Source organism: Fukomys damarensis, unplaced genomic scaffold, assembly GCF_012274545.1.
Source record: "Fukomys damarensis isolate Sample0158 unplaced genomic scaffold, DMR_v1.0_HiC HiC_scaffold_29, whole genome shotgun sequence".
NCBI lineage: Eukaryota > Metazoa > Chordata > Mammalia > Rodentia > Bathyergidae > Fukomys > Fukomys damarensis.
Window position 1 is genome coordinate 15,374,183 of NW_022900941.1, and position 14,458 is coordinate 15,388,640.

At 37.6% G+C, this 14,458-nt stretch overlaps 1 protein-coding gene and 1 long non-coding RNA gene across 11 annotated transcripts in view; one reads left to right on the forward strand and one right to left on the reverse strand.

Moving 5' to 3' along the window:
- The window catches only part of Nckap5 (NCK associated protein 5), an 855,349-nt gene that overhangs the window by 138,550 nt on the left and 702,341 nt on the right, over positions 1-14,458 (reverse strand). The gene's annotated exons all lie outside the window — the stretch shown is intronic.
- Positions 8,301-14,458, forward strand: part of LOC104849674 — a 33,397-nt gene continuing 27,239 nt past the window's right edge. Inside the window, exon 1 of the long non-coding RNA XR_776824.1 lies at positions 8,301-8,638. This is a non-coding gene — a long non-coding RNA (uncharacterized LOC104849674). The remainder of the gene's footprint in view (positions 8,639-14,458) is intronic.

The window sequence follows — 14,458 nt, forward strand, 5'->3', positions numbered from 1 at the left end:
CTTATTCCTAGAAGAGTGACAGGGGTTCCTGTCCAGTTATGCTGCATGCTAGAACCATGCAAAGAACTGCCAGCTCTGCAGATCTGTAACAGCTAATGCTGAAGATACTTTGCGATTCCTTCTGTGATCCCAGAGGATTCCATATGTTATCCGGCAAACACACGAAGACAATGGAAAGAGGCTCAGGTCAGCTGGCTAAGTTCAGTTAAATAGCATGAGATTAGGGTCCCACCACACAATAGGGTGACTATAGATAATGAATTTTGAATGTTTTCTCCAAAAAGCACTGATAAGCATTTGAGGAGACCGATATGTTCAGCCTGAGTTGAAATTATACAATGTAATTTTGATGAATGATTCAAAACATCATAACACCCCACAAATATGCACAATTTTAAGGTGTCAATAAAAATGTAGTCTATCATAAAAGATAAAAGATGAAGGGAAAAACCTATACCCAGGCCCTGCTCTATCTATTCTTGTGACGACAAAGAGGGGGCATTAAAATCCAAAGATTATCAGTTAACATGAGAAGATAAACTCCAATAAAGGGAAAAATGCCTCGTCAGTGTTTTGGAGAACGAAAAAAAATAAAAAATAAAAAATAAATTCATACAGAATTATTTATAAGATGGGCAATTTCTTACATTATTAAAGAAAAGACTAAATGGATGGAATTCAGAGCTTGGATGATTACATAACCACTAGGAACTTCACAGGCTGTAAGTTTCCTTCTCATAGCCCTTCACTGCAGGGTTCGGGGGGAACAAGGAACAGGGTTGATGAAGACGGCTTTTGTGATGTGCACTCAGGTGCGCATTACTGCCCCGTGTGCTGCTTTTAATAGGACAAGTTGCTGAGGACCTAGTCACCTTACAACATTGCACAGATATATGATGTAAAGATATCCGGCTGAATGTTCACTGAAACTCACTGTTCACTTCTTCAGATGGTTACAACTGAGTTATGCATTTATCAAGGTTTCAGGCTGATCACTTCAGTTTTCCTCACACCGTTGTTACTACAGATCCATATCCCAGCTTCCCTATAGTATCATCCCCAGTGAAGTTTTTAAAATCCACTGTTACTTTACCCTGTGGTGGTAAGAAATGCCTCATGGTATTATAAACAAGCAGCCGAAAATTGTTATTTATGTAGCTTCCTAATAGCAATTTGAAATATAGGGCATACAATTACTAGCCTACAATGCTGTTCAATGTTAACAGTGGGAAGGGTAATATGTAAAATAGACATTAAAGGATTAGTTGCAAAATACATTTCACCAGGCTAAATCATTTTTTGGCAAGCAGCAGTTTCCCACTATAACATAGGATTTGTCAAGTCAAGTGGATTTATTTTTATTTTTCTCTTATTTGCTAAATATATTCTAAATTTAAATTTCATTTTGCATTTTTTCCCCAAGCGCCTAAAGGGAAAATGATTCAAGTGCATCTGAGATAGAAAAGATGCCAGGCTTCAACTTAATACCACTCTGGTTTCCACAGCAAGCCCTCCATTGAGGTAAAGCTCCACCATAACACCTGAGACAGAAGCACACAGACGTGACCTTACAAAGATCGGCACACCAGATTAGGGAGCTACCACTGTTGCAGACATTCACTAAAAAGACAAATCCTCCACAGGACATAAAAGAATGTTCGCAATGTACTCGCTTCAAACCTGCAAGCATTCAATATTTTGTTCTCATTAAGAACGTCTAGAGTTTGTAAACACTGAATCTGTGAACCAGTCTCAAAGAAAGAAGGTAAAATTCCTAATCTCCTAGGGTGGAAATTGTAAAGTATTATGCAGATATTTGATGTGTAAATATAAATAACATAATCTCTGTTTTCTTCTGAGACAGTTGCCAGTTACCATAATCCTAAAATTATTCTGTCTTCACAAATCCCTAAAGAGCTATTAATTTTCATAAATTGCTTTGATGCAAACTTTCCTCAAAGATGCACAATAATCTTTCTTGAGCTTTCCTTTCATGTTCTATCATGGGCATCATTTTCAATCTCAGAGAATACCAAAAGTGAATTCTTTTTAACCAAGGAACTGGTTATGGATCTATAAATAACTATTACAAAGAAATGAATACTATGGAGAAAAGAAACTGCTCGTAGACTTATTTAAGCAGCTATAAGAAATTCACATTCCCAAGAAGTAATTATGATTGTAAATCAAAATTTGCTTTGAACACTTGTTAGTAATCAGCTGGTTATAAAGACAATACTTTTTTTTGCAGACCTTGGGTTGAAAGCTATGCAAATATTTCTCCTCAAATGCAGTATGTGAATAATTCTAGAGGCTATAAGGCTAAACTCCCTCTTTTTTCAACTATTTGATATGCATTGGTAAATTTCTTCTCATAAGTCCAATTCTACTCATCAAAAACTGATGAAAAAAGATGCCTTATAACTTGAGTGCATAAAATTTTAGTCACTGTATAAAATGTGAACTTATTCAAAAAGCCATCGGTTGAGTCACAAAAGAGGTCACCCAGTCCAGTGTGTCACCAAACTCTACAAAGTCCATGTCTGTAAATTATGGTCATGTTCACTGCACTACCAAAGCACCCCAATTAAGTGCAATGTAAGAGTTCCTAAGGCTTCACTGTTGACACATTTAATATCAAAGAAAATAATAAGTATACACCACCTGCCTTGCAAGCACAAGGACCGTTTGATTCCCGGTACCAAAAAAATAATAATAATAAAAAAAGAAAATAATAATTACAAAACTAGCTGTTAAGCATTTAGGATAAATCCTTGGCTCAGCTCCACATAACAGCTACCCTTGCTATTTGTTATATCCATAACCAGAAGGCAAGAGAGTACGCCCCCCTGTCCTTGCAAAGTGTCATAATTTTGGGTTTAAATCTTGACTTTATGTAATTAGGGTAAGTTATGTTACATTTTGAGTTTTTGTTTCTTCTAGGGATAATAGTAGGGTTATTAACTCACAAGGGCTTAATGAAGACAAGAAGGAAACCTTGAATTTCTATGGTTGAGATGAATTGGTTAAGGTACTTAGACCATATTAGATTCTTGAAAAGGATAGCTATTTTCAGGATCAAGGACATAATTTGTAGGGGCTCAGTTCAAGAAGCTGTTTGCAAAGAAGATGTTAATAATTCAAGGTGGTAGCAGCAGAAAATCCAATTAAGAATAGAGTCTTCCTGATCTCCATGTGGGATTGCATAAGTCATATACTTATGAATCCAGCGCTGGCCATTACCTTACGTGGTTATCATTAGGCTCTGAATAATATTCCATAATCAATGGAAGATCTAGTTACATCCCTGTGGTGAATTTACTGGGTTAAGCATAGACTTTTGAACTTTAAAATAATTTTCCAGGACCAGAGTAGAATGTTTTATTATTTTTTAAATTGGTTTAGTCTCAATTAGTGACAGAGGTAAATGTGTACCTGCCACCACATATCAAAAATAAGATCTTAAGGGCCGGGGATTTAGCTCATTGGCACTGCACCTGCCTTGCAAGTGCAAGGTCCTGAGTTCGATCCCTAGTACTGGAAAAATAAAGTAAAATAAAATAAATTTAACCCCCTCAATAAGACCTTAAATAGCTTCTTAATATGAGGATCATCTCTGCTGTAGAATTATTCTCTTGGTGACAAATTCCAGAAAATGTAAAGTCAACAGTAAGTTGCCCAGCTGAGGTAGAATACGAACAAGGAAGGAGAGGGACACAGTACTTCTGGGGAGGTCAGTTTTGTCAATGCTGAGTCACAATTATTTTACAAATCAGCATGTAAGAATCAGCTTACTCTAAGCTCTGCCTGCTTCAAAGCAATTCTTTCTAGTCCCCACAGGAGAACAACTGCTCATGCTGTGCACAATGATCTTGCCTAGACAAGAAATATGCGAGGATTCCACCACTAAGGCCAAACACTGGCTCCCCTCCCAACATGCCCCAGTGGATATGAACAAAGCCAATTTCCTGTATTCAGTCTTCCCTCTATTCCTGCCTGACGTTCCTGCTCTGCTCCTGAGCAGCTCCACTTTCCATAACACTTCCCAATTTTCCTTATCTTAAAGTTGACTTAATGTCATTTGTCTCATTGCCATCCTTGGCCTCTAACATGACACAGAGTCAGGGCCACCTCTTAGTAAAAAACTTTCGGCAGATAATCAATGAATGTGTATAAAATGGCAATTGAAGACTTGAGAGTTCAAACCCACATAACCTTTACTGACCAACCTTTGAGAACTAACAGTTTCCTTTGCCACTGCAGTGTAAACGCGGCCTCCCAAGGTTACAAACGGGAGCGTGACCTTTCTTCTCCCCCCGTCCTTCAATAGTAATGTCTAACCACAATTACTTAGTCTAATAACAACTGTTAATATACTATCACTACGTGATACTGATAATACACATATTACATTATGAAAATCTTTGAACAATTTCTCTCACATCCATTTTATCCAGGACCCAGATAGACTGTGTCATGAGGGACCAAAATATCCTGTATGTTGTTGGCCAATGGAGTGATTGTGAGAGATTTACATTCCTTTTCACATTTACTGCTTGAATCTGCTGCTAGACTCCAGAATCATCTGAAGGAATTAGGTAGTTCTAGATATAATCTCATTATTGACATTTGTGTTGATCGATGTTGGCTCTTAAAGAATTGGAATCTGCAGATCAATTCCCTTATTAGATTCTTTCTCACTGCTGCCATAATCATTTTATCACATAGGCTGCTGCTGCTATCAAATGTTGCTTTATCACTATGTAATGGGACAAGCGAAATCAGTTTCTCTAGTATATTACAAGAAATAAAAAGTTTTCCTGGTTGTAAATCTCACTTTTCTCAAGGCTTAAATTCCCCGATAATTACATTTATATAGAGGTTAATTTGAATGTATTTTCCTTTAAAACAATGCTGCACGGTAGAACCAATGTTGAATCCCAAGAGAAATGTTCACTTATTTTCCCTTTTGTTTCAGAAGGCTTCAGGTTTCAGATTATAAAACAGGCACTAGCCACACCGTGACCATGGCCAGTAGCACAGGGCAGGTGGTAGTGTTAATATCTCTGGTAGGTCCCACCTGAGCAGATGGTTCTGTATAAAAAGGACCAACAAACTCTCTAGGCTGTCTCCAGCCCCACAGCTGGCGGTAAGAGGGCCAAGAAAACAAGTGTGGTGTCTCCACAGGCTCCTGGGAACACAATCCAGGGTCTATTCTCTATTGAGACACAGTCACCACAAATGACATCAAATATGTAGCATAGGCTCCAAATATTTTCTACAGGTTAATATAAAATTCTGCATGGTAGGAATAATACAAATATTGTCTTTCTGTCTATGCAGACATGCAATTTCTAGGAAATGGATAATATATATTCTATGGGGTATTTAAGACCCCATGGGTCATACACAGAATTCAGGGCATTTGTGAATTTAAAGGGAAAAATGCAATTACTGTTTTACTAAACTTGAACTAAAATTAGCCATACCCTTCAGTGAGACATGTTTGCATCAAACTACAGTGGTATAAACTTGTGACACTGCTTCCAACAGAAACCACAGTCATCTTGTCATCTTACAATGGAAAATATCTCAAAATATTGTGTATATGCATAATTATTTTAAAACTATATACTGCAAACATGTACTAGTATTAAAGAATTGTGTTAGACCTGCCTCTTTGAGTTTATGAAATGAAGTTCCTATATTACTATATCATATGTCTTTTCAGTGTTCAATGTCTTGGTAATAGTACTTCAATATACAGTCAGTTCTCTGTACTGATGGGTCCTGAATCCATATACTCAACCAACCACGGCTTTAAAATATTTGGGAAAAAATCCAATTTGTACTGGACATGTGTAGATGTTTTTCCCTTTCAATTATTCCCTAAGCACTATAGCAACTATTTACATAGTGTTTACACTGTTTTAGGCATTACCAATAAGCTACAGATGATTTGAAAATATACAGGAAAGTAGGGTATATGAAAATACTAAGGAATGTGAGTATCTGTGGATTCTGGTATCTGCAGAGTCTTGGAACCAATCTTTGGTGGATACCTAGGGACAAATGTAATTGGTTTCCTTTATAATCCTATGTCTTTTCATCTTAAGCATTTAAAAAGATCAGTCTGGGAGGAATACAGGCTTCTTTGATCTGAAATCCCAAATCGCCTAGCTGCTCCCCATCGCCCACCTCACGTCACACGTGATATGCAAACTTCTATTGTGACACCAATTTTCCAAGTGGATGAACAAGGATGGGGAGATTTCAGCCAATCAGAGTCATACCATTTACCTGCAGAACCTGGAGGAACCAGCACTGTTTGGGTAAGGAACTTACATTAATTTGAATCTTCAGTGGAGAAATAAATTCGCTTTTTTACTACCAAAGTGAGCACTATATCTATGACTGTTATTGTTGTTGCAATCTATATTTTAATTCTATTTTAGCCCTCACAGAGCAACTACATTCAAACTTCAAAAGGCTATTAAAACATGTAGAGATGTCTGGAAAATTAATATAATTATCTAACTCCTACCTTTTTCCTGTAGGAGGCAAAGGAGAAACAAAGGTTAAGATAAACATGAGAGATCAATACACGGTCAAAAAGGAAAGAGCTGTCCTTCCTAGGACCATGGGTGCTGATGAGGTAGAAATCCAGCAGTATTTTTCCAAAGATTTTCTCATTAGATTTGTTGCTGTTGTCATTGCTAAAGTCATTCACAGAATTTGTTAAAAATTTAAAGACAGAACAGGGATGCTATGAGATGTGGCAGCAGAGAGAAAGAGATAATTTTCTGCCACCCTCTTTCAGTTTAGATGTTCAAGGTCTCAAATTCTCAGAAGAGGAGGCACTCACTCACTTCTATGACAGAACCTTAATTTGTCAAGGTTAATATTGAGCAAATTAAAGTCTCTGTTCAAAAGTGTTTTGCATTCTGTAAGACAAGCTACATTCTGCAAAATTCTCAGGATAGGGAGAGAATCTCACAGGAAGTTTCAAGCCTTTATAAAGTTTTACAATCTCTTCTCTTCCCAACAGTTTTTATTCCTAAACTAGGTAAGACATGAAAACAAGACTTTTTTTTTTAATTCTGAGAATGGAAGCTCTACGTTTTATTAAAGGATTTTTTTTTTCAGAAGGTTCTTCAATTTTGAAAGAGGACAGAGAAAGAAAAAGCTATAAAAGAGTTTTTTGCTATCTTTTTTCCAGATGGATGAAGGTGACCATTAGAAACACACTGGGAACCTTTAAGAGGTTATTATATGGAAGCATTTCTTCAGATAGCTTTTTGTAAGAAAATCTGAGAGCATTCATGGATCGTGGGTAATGTGCCCTTTGAAATGGGAAGTTTTCCTTTTAAATTCAAAGAGAAATACTTTAGTCAGGATCTCACCTTTCGAGATCACAGTGACTCAAACATACAAGGTGCCATTTTCCTCACGTGGCCTCAATATAGAAATAAGTGGTCACTGATAATTTGGGAACAACAATCCTAGTCTATCCTGGCTGATAGAGTGAGTTGACATAAAACATCAGCCAGAGAATCCAAGTGACGAACACAGTCCAAAGCAAGGTCAGAAATTAGAAATCTCTAAACCTCCTTTGGATGAGATACTTTCCTTTAAGAGAATAAATAATGATTAAGGATTCTATTCAGCTGCAAAAAAAAAACCCAAAATAAACAAAAAGAACAAGAAAGCATGACTTACAATGACTTATGTTTATAATGGTTTATATTTTTCACACAGCAAAATGCCCAGGGCAAGAACCCCAGGGCTGGTATAGTGTTCATTAATGACATGGAGTTACCAAACCATTCCCGTCTTTCTTCTCTGCCATCTTTTATTTGGCACTCATCTAAGACGGTTACTGCATATCATGACATTGCTTCTACCTTCCGGGTTGAAAGAAGGGGTAAGAATGAAAGAAAAACAAGTATAACTGTTCTTGGTTGGGAGAGCAAAAACTTTCCCATAAATTTCCATGGTACATTTCATATTTCAATTTAATCTACTAAGCTCAAATATGTGGATATTCCTAGGTGAAAGGAGAGCTGACAAACAATATAGTTTTTGGCTTTGTGGTCTTTGAAGTAAAGAAAAGAAGGGAGAAGGACCTGAATAAGTCATGAATGCTACTTGTTAAATATGTTGAGTTCATTTCTACCTGGCAACATGCCCTCTATTGGTTGCAGCCATGTGGCCAGTGGAGCCAATGAATTTTGAGTAGAATGCTTCAGATTGCTGAATTTTCAGTGTTGAGGTGATATTTTCCTATTCTCCACAGAGCCTGCCTTTTTCTGGCTTGGGACTGGCAATGGTCCAGATGGTGGCTGGCCTAAGAGACATTTCCTGAGTGTGAGACATGTGCAGGTCCCCTGCTGAAGACATGTAGTTAGAGCAAGATATAAATGTTTGGTTTCAAGCCATGGAGATTCTGTAGTTGTTACCATGGCATCCCCTGCCCTATCCTGACTAGCTCAAAGAGTCCAGTGAAATAAGGAGCCAGTCAGAAAGACAAAAGCAGTGTCAGAGAGGCCTGCGTATTACAATAGAGATCTCTGAGCCAATAGTGATTTCAGCGGGGTGATACCCTGAAGCCAGCTTTTTCTACCTCAAGTACAGACAGGTAAGTGGATTTTAATCATAGTGTTACGGCTGTTCTTGTACTACCCACAGGACACAGACAAATTATCCTTCTCTCCTGTGTCTCTACATAGGTGAGTGGCTAATGAAACATGGTGTGTTCAAAGTAAGCCACCAAATTTAATATGAACTTCCAGGACGACCATCTACAATAATTTAATTCATGATAATGAGGGATGGCATAGTTCATGACAAGCCTAATTAATGATATAGTTTACATCTCTTTTTTGCCCTTAGGAGGAAGGCAAAAAAGCTGTAGGGGAAGGGGAGGTGACTAAATTAAAGCATTAGTGGCCTCTTCAGTTACATTACATATCTGATTTTATCTCGAAATATAGCATTTCACATCCTCAGCAAAGTCAATAGGAATTAATTCAATAGTGACAGGCTTTTCCGTAAGGACCCCAAAGCTACTAGCATCACAGCATTGTAACAGAGAGCAAGTCATATGGGAGAGGAAAGGGAACATTAGTAGAATTCAATACAAAGGAGGCAACTGCTTGACTAGCTGTTTCATTTTTCATTGTTGGCTGCATTTCATTTTAACTACTATCTCTGGTTTTATCATGGGATGGGAGAGGCAAGCCATATGGATTTATACCAGCAAAATGGCTGGTTCCACAACAGATGGTAACAAGGAGTCTTACACACATACTTATGTGCTAAAAATCACTTAACATATCTTTAGTTAGGTGCATCTGCCTGGAAATGCTCCAAGGCCGGGGACAATAAATGGCTACAAGTGTAATTACGGACACAATCCTTTCTACAAAACCGCAGTCTCATTCTCCCTTGCAAAGAGTCAAGTCTAAGTGTGGATGCAGCAGCAAAAAAACATGAAACCATTATCACCTTATGCTACACTTACAAGGATTTGTTTTCAATTGCTCACTTCAAAAACTAGAAAACTTTCTCTTGTAAAATCCAAGTATGGACTGTATTACATTACTGGAATGTGTATACGTATCTTTGTTTGCATGTTAGTTTAGAGCATCAATTTTAAAGTGAAAAGTAAACTTTATATATTTAGGGACGTTAATAGCAACAGTTATGGCTATCATTCCTTTTATTGAATTCAGTGGATTCCCACTCTCTCATAAGCAGCATGGATCCTTTAAATCTTTGAATCACTTAATTTTATGTATTCTTTTGATATTTCAATTGAGAGCTATGGGATGTGAAACATGCACCATGATGAGAAAACAATTAACTGTACACCTGTTGTTTATGCACATTGTACTCAGGAAGAGCCTGCTGGAGCTGTTATTTTATTCCACAGCATGGTGTTGACCAAGGGGCTATCAGAGGTGACCTGGTGACATCAAATTATAGTTTTATTTGTATTACATGGTTAGTCCTTTGCCCTGATGTTAGAGTAATTCTTGCTTTTCAGGTCAAAATCATGTTTGTAACCCATAACAACAATGTGTGCTATGAGATTTTCAAGTTTAAAACAAAAATTAAAGTCTGGAATTGCTACAGAAGGAATAAGAAGCAAAGAATTTAAGTGCAAAAGAAGCAACTATCATTTACTGAGTATCTACTAAGCCTAAAGAAATTAGTTTACAGATAGATTAAAAAGGGGGAAAACAGGACATCCCAGGGTTGTTCATAATACAGGGGAGAAAATGTTCTTTTTGTTATGTCTCCACTAACAACAGAGTTGGCAGAAGAAAATGATTTTTTTTGAAATCTTACACTTGAAATTTTTATTTTGGGGCACATGGAACATATATGTTTGCGGATGTGTAATTGCTCAGCTTTAGCCAGTCCTCTGCTATGCTATCAGTAGATACCTGGGGGTGGAGATTGTTTACAACAGGAGTTTTCAATCTATCTGACCTACAACTACTGTAAACAGTGATGTGCATAGCTGCGATCTACCATACAGAAATAATTAATGTAACAGGACTACCTGTTGTGTCTTGAAAGGCCAGCTTATGGTTGCCCTTGTTGGCATTTGGATGAGAGCCTGCACCTGACACTTAACTGACAGTGACAAGAGTGCCTACATACACTTTTTGTGTATAATGTGATGCATGACGAACATTGATCTCTTCTAAAGTTCCAGAATTTCTATGTACCACGGACACTGAGTCTCTGATAAGATTCCCTGGTAGATAGCGTTTCATATGTGTTGTCACAGCTCTGCACTGGGAGAATTAAGCATGTCCTGCATAGTTTTAACACAATAGGACCCTTGGACGTATGTGCCTGGGCTTCCCCAGACTTTATCCTGAGCACTGTTTCCTGTTGCTTTATATCCTTTCACTGTGAGAAATTTTAGTGTGGATACAAACTATATGACTATATGTTGAGTCCTCTTCACAAATCATCAATGCTGGGAGTAAGTAGTCTTGGGGGACCCTTATATTAATTTTTAAAAATTATAATCCACGAACTCACATAAAAGAAGAATACATTGTTTATGACAGAACAATATGCTTTTCGACATTAAAATGGTCAGGCATTATTCCCCTTGACAGACATAATGTGGTCAGATGCTCTCAGGGCAAAGCTGCCCTAAATGCAACACCATACATACAAGTTCTTCTGCTTTGCTCTTAATAGCAACTTACATATAATGAATACTGTTAGGACCAATGACATGCTTTCTAGAAAGAGCAAACAATTCTTGCTAAAATTATATATAAAACACAGTTCATTCTTCCTTTGAAAAAACCCAAGAAGATTCAGCTTATACTAAGTACGAGTCACAAAATTTTAAATTTCTATGAAAAATGGTGTTAGGGTCTCTGCTAAGATAATCATCAGCACACATGAATGTCTGGAAGGACCTTTAAAGCAGTGAGATACAAGAGAGTTTGGTAAGAGACTGGGTCTGGCATTCTTGTCTCCAGCCCACTAAATGTTAGTAGTGCTTTCCAAGCTATATGACCCGACAGCGTGCCCCAAATATGCCCTTCTAGGACACAGCACAGCTACTTTAGGAACCACTGGTCTTTGACAACACACTGTCGAGACTCCAGCGTAGATATTATACCACACCTGAACAGTGGAGACTGTGGGAATTAATAGCATCAAGGAATAAAAATAACAGAAAATGGAGTTTATCTGGCATCTCAGCGTGGACTGTGGCTCAGCTTAGTTCAACAAACCCTGAGCTGGGTACTGGGCAATGTGCAAATGCACAAGGTAAGAGGGGAGGCCTGGCAAGAGAAAGGGCTTATTCAGGGCAGTCTTAACTTGTGCGTCTCCATAAAGGTGCTGATACATGAAACAAGAGGGAAAACAGCTGCTTTTCATGCATTGCATAAGCAAAAGAACACAATGCAAAGGTAGAGAATGTCTGTCATAGGTATCTGTCATTGAGTTGAAAACACAGTGTTAAGGTACAGTCATATAGCTAATTACAATTCCAACAGTTAAAATGAGCATTTACTATGTGACACGTCTGTGTTATTTCAGGCCTCACACTTTCCCTATGAAGTGAATATGATCAGCCTCATTTTAGAGGTGAGAATGGTGGCAAAAAAGGTAAAAACAGTGTTGCTCAAGTTCAAAACCTGGACAGTCTAAGTTTTCTCAGGTACACTCTTAACCTCACTACTATGAGGAATAATTCTATTAGTAGTACTTAAAATTACCCTAAGAAGTTCACAGATTTATCTGGGTCTGTGTCGTTCCATGGCCTTGAATCCTTTTGTACTAATTCTTAGTTTTAATAAAGGCCTTGCAGATAGACAGGTTGAAAGGTATTTCAGCTGAGTTGCTAGGATTTGAAGGAGTTTCTACTTGGGTTTTCTAAACTCTGACAAGGCCCAAGGTTGACTCCATACATACTATAAGTCTTCAGGAGAAGCACTGTGATAGAATGGGTAAAATAATGGTTTGGAAGTCAGTCTGAAGGTCAAGGCCATGGCTAGCTGTGTGGTCTTGTTTATACTTGTGTGTTATGATACAGATACTATGTTTTAATAAGTGAAGAAACCGCCGGTAAGGCATCATAGGGATAATAAATAGTCATTAATATTGTTATGGTTCACCCCACAGAACACATTTGGTCCAGTCCTAGAAAATCACTGCGTCTCTCTTTCTCTCTCCCCCTCCGCATCCCTCTCTCAGATGATTCTTCTTCCTATATCCTTCTGCCTACAAGTAAGTGTTAGCTTGGCATATGGTAACCCTTGGAAGCAGGGTTTACCAGTGACATTTTCCTATCCAAGCTTCCCAGTGAGCCTTGCCTTAGATGCCTGATACATTTATTGCCTTCTAAGGCCTGTGTTGGCTTGGTCTTATCATTACTCAATGACAGAACTATCCTTTGCTTTGGGTTTCATCATTACAGTGATGTCATTGCAACTCCAGCGTAGGAGATGTAACTATCTTACCAAAACATGGAGATGGGAGATGAAGGTAAATAGTAATTAGAGGAAGATGTTCAGTAATACTCTCTTATAGTAACTGAAACAATGTCAGCTCACCAAATGTAGAAAACATCAGATGTGCTGTATTTATTGAATATTAATAATAAGTACAATGCAATTAATTTCCATTTATTTAAGCATCAAAGTAAACAACATGGCCTTTGCAGTGAAATACAGTTTGAATTACAGACTTGTATGTCTGGGGTAGAATTTGAAGCATATTTCATTATCAGTAGGATGGGGGCAACAACACCTCCCTTATGGAGTGCTGGAGAAAATAAATGAAGTAATTTATAAAAAGCATCATACTTTTCCCACAGGAGATTCTCAGTAAGTAGTAGCTGTTGGTATTATTATCTAGAATCAGTTTTCCCAAATGTCAACCAGTGGTGAAATCTTTGATTTTGTAAATACAATTTTAACAGAGTATAGCTATAGTCACTCATTTTCATATTAATTACATCTGACTTCACCTACAGCAACAGAGTAGACAGAGACCTCACAGACTATAAGTATTAAATATTTACTATCCTGCTCATTCTATTAAAAAAGTTTTTCAACTCCAAACCAACCTGTCTATAGCTTGTATCAGTGTTACCTGGAGGGCTTACCAAGCCTGCTTGTGGGAGTCCTGCACAGAGCTCTAAATGGATGCATGGGCAGGGCCTGAGTGTCTACATTTCTTACAGATTCCCAGCTGATACTAATAGGCACAGGAACCTCAACTGAGAGAACTACTGTCATTGAGAAACTGTTCAAATCTCTCTTGTACAATTCCCACAAGATCATATGTTTCACTAGGTTTGCTTTGTGGTTGTTGACACAGGGCCATATATTTTTAAAAGTCTTACAGATTTCAAGACTAGCAATGCTGACTTTGCTCTCTTTCTACCATAGTCCAAAACACAACCAATAAAATTTCAGCTTTCCACTACCTTTACACAAACTCACTCTGATTCTTTCCTCCTAAATGAAACAGAAGTTCATTTCTAATGTATGGGTTGTAGAGTAATAAAACCATTAACTGTGGTTTCAGTTATCTAAGATCAACCTTGGTCTGACAATACTAAATGGAAAATTTTTAAAGCAAACAATGACCAAGTTTTAAATTGCTGGGCATTCTGAGTTGCTTGAAGAAATCTGCATCATATTTTCCCATCCTCCCAGGGACACAAATCATCTTTGCGTCCAGTGGATCTATGCTGTGTATGCTACCTGCCTGTTAGTCACTCAGTGTCTCAGTTATCAGATAGACTATTAACTTGTTTTCAAGTGATCCACAGTTTACTTAGCAATATCCACAAAGTACAAGAGAAATAATATCAGCAATCTGGATATGCCAAAAAAATGCCCTGAAGTAAAGGAATTTAAGTAAAAAGGTGGAAATTCCGAAAAAAAAAAAAAAAAAAAAAAAA